Source organism: Dipodomys spectabilis, unplaced genomic scaffold (assembly GCF_019054845.1).
Source record: "Dipodomys spectabilis isolate Male_0828 unplaced genomic scaffold, ASM1905484v1 ptg000096l, whole genome shotgun sequence".
NCBI classification, from domain to species: Eukaryota; Metazoa; Chordata; class Mammalia; order Rodentia; family Heteromyidae; genus Dipodomys; species Dipodomys spectabilis.
In genome coordinates, this window is record NW_024870773.1 from 13,251,979 (window position 1) to 13,255,021 (window position 3,043).

Genomic DNA, 3,043 nt, shown 5'->3' on the forward strand with positions numbered 1-3,043 from the left:
TCTTCATTTCAAGAACCATGCTAACAGTATCTTTAGTATTTTTATATTCTCACACAGCTACATTTGCATATATTTTAAATAAAATTCATTACTAAAATGAACGCCATCTAATTGAAAAAAATTAATTCCTCCATGATTCTATCTGTAAAGTACACGTGTCGCTTCTTTGGCAATGTGCTTATTTTTCTATTACTGTTTCTCTTTCTCATTCTCATAGTTTAAATTTTATTTTATTGTAAAGATGATATACAGAGGGGTTAAAGTTATGTAAGGTAATGAGTACATTTCTTTTTGAACAGTATTACACCTTTTCTCCCAATTTCCCTCTTTCTCATTCTAAAATAAATATCCATCTTTTTTATTTGAAACACCATCAGATCTGTAAAAGTTCCTTGTTTTCTCATATTTCTAAATTTATTATTTTAAAGATCACTAGTTTTGTAGTTTTTTTCTTTTTTAATTGCTGGCCTAGCCTCCTGATAAGAGTAGATTTCTAATACCAGATAATGAGGAGATTGAGTTTTTTTCCTTTTCAAATATTATTTGTAAAGATCCAGAATCTCTGGCATGTACTTAAAGGAATAAATGTCTTAGAATATCAATGCTGCAATGTACCTCATCAGTCTGAACAATGACACTGCAGACATGCAAAGTTTTCCTGCATACATGACTCTTAACCCAAACATTGCATGGCCAGTCCAGTCACATCAGATAATTATGCACAAATTGTCCAAGACATTTTGTTTGTTTTTTATTGTCAAGGTGATGTACAGAGGGGATACAGTTACATAAGTAAGGCAATGAGTACATTTCTTATCAAACTTGTTACCCTTTCCCTCATTTTTCTCCTACTTTCTCTCCCACACCGCCATGTTGCACAGATCATTTCCAGCATATTGTCTTGTGTATGTCGCTGCTGCATTGGTTCCCCCTTGTCCTTTGTCTCACCATTCTGTTGTTCCCCTTCCCTTCTCTAATCCAAATAAACGTATATACAATACCAGGGTACCAAAATCAAATACAGTGACAACAGGTGATATACCATAGGAGGAAGAACATACAAAAGAAACAAAAAATGGAAAGACTTGGAAAAAATCATATTAAGTGAAGTAAGCCAGGCCCAAAGAAACATAGGTCCCATGGTTTCCCTTATTTGTAATAACTAGTCTATGTCTGAGACAAGCAGAAAAGGTCAGATAAGTTGATGTTGGGGAATGAACCCCAAGATAAGTATTCAAATGTTTTTTTGTTTTTTTTCCTTTCATGTGATTGTTTCTAGCATATTTATAAGATGATTTCTATGTTGCTTTGCATGTCCCTCCCCCAAAATATAACCCATGCTTTCACTGTATTTGATGTTGGTATAATTTGTGGAGAGGAAGGGAAAAAACAAATCATTTAACTAGGGATACAGGTGGACCCACCGCAACAATGAGATGCACAAGTCGTTATGTCGAAAAACGAACTTTACAACTTTGGTGGGGGGTGGGGAGAGTATGGGAAGCGATGGGAAGGGGAAACAAAGAGAAGGCAACAACGCTTGATAAGAAATGTACTTGTTACCTTGCCCATGTAATTGTAACTCCTCTGTATGGTATTCTCACATTAAAAAAAATAAAAATAAAAGAAAACAAAAAAATCGCATAGTACATTAAAAACAACAACAACAAAGAAAAACCTCTTGTGTCCATGTCTTGGAGTTCATTTCACTTTGCTTCATCTTATATGGTCATATGTACAAAGCTATTGAACTATTCTACTCATCTGCTAAGATTATCCTAGACATATACTAATTATTGCAAATAAGGGACACTATGGGACATATTTGGGTCTGGCTTACTTCACTTACTATGAATTTTTCCAAGTCTTTCCATTTCCTTACAAATGGGGCAGTGTTATTCTTTCTGATGGAAGCATAAAATTCCATTATATATATATATGTATATATATATGTATATATATATATATCACATTTCCTTGGCCCATTCATCTACTGAGGGGCATCTGGGTTGGTTCCATATCTTAGCTATGGTAAATATGGAGCACTTCACAAATTGGCATGTCATCCTTGTGCAGGGGCCATGCTAATCTTCTCTGTATCATTCCAATTTTAGTATATGTACTGCTGAAGCGAGCACTCCAAAACGTTGTATTGGGAGTACAAAATTCCCTTTCTCCCCTTAATTCAACCTCAGTATTTCTTAATATTAATAGCTATTTAAGTAAGTATCAGGTAGAACATGACAACCTAAAATTCACAGTTGTCAATCGGGTGCCAGTGGCTCACACATACAATACTAGTTACTGGGGAGGCTGAGATCCGAGGACTGTGATTCTAAGCCAGCCCAGGCAGAATAGTCTATGAGACTCTTATTTCCAATAAACCACTCAGAAAAATCCAGAAGTGGTGCTGTGGATCAAGTGGTAGAGCACTAGCCTTGAGTACAAAGAGCTCAAGGACAGTGCCAAGGCCATGAACTCAAGCCCCAGACTAGCAAAAAAAAAAAAAAAAAAAATCACACTTGTCTTAAATCCATTGATAAAGTAGAACATCTCTTTGCTTCTAATAGCATAGGTTAATTTTGTTGAATTCTGCCACAAGTACGTGTTTTGAACTTCTTACAAGATAAATGTCTGAATGCTAGAAGTCAGTTATGCAAAAATCACCTAAAGTCTTATTTCCTGTGACTTCCTCCAAAACTGACACTGGAGCATGAAGAAGCTCCCCAGAATGCCCCACAGCTTGATAGCATGAAAACTGGAAGTGAGTTCACTACCAGTGAGTAAATGCAATATTTGGGGATAGGCTTTTAAGATGGACAATAGTATATGTTTGGGAATTTTGCTTTTCCTATTTATTTTTTCCCATTCTGTCTGGAGCATGGAAACAACTCCTAAAAGTACAACAGTCATACTGAAAACATGCGAATATAAATGAGTACAAGAATGAAAGAAACCATGTCTACTAGGAAACCCCTAAACTCACCAGATTAAGACATTCTACTTCCGAATTTCTTACTACATTAGACAGACAACCCTCTGG

The 3,043-nt window shown here is 35.7% G+C and overlaps 1 non-coding gene across 1 annotated transcript; it reads right to left on the reverse strand.

Annotated features, from left to right (window-relative positions):
• Positions 1-2,031: 2,031 nt before the first annotated feature.
• Positions 2,032-2,138, reverse strand: LOC122113325. The gene has a single exon (XR_006148409.1). It is a non-coding gene; the product is annotated as a U6 spliceosomal RNA (small nuclear RNA).
• Positions 2,139-3,043: the final 905 nt, after the last annotated feature.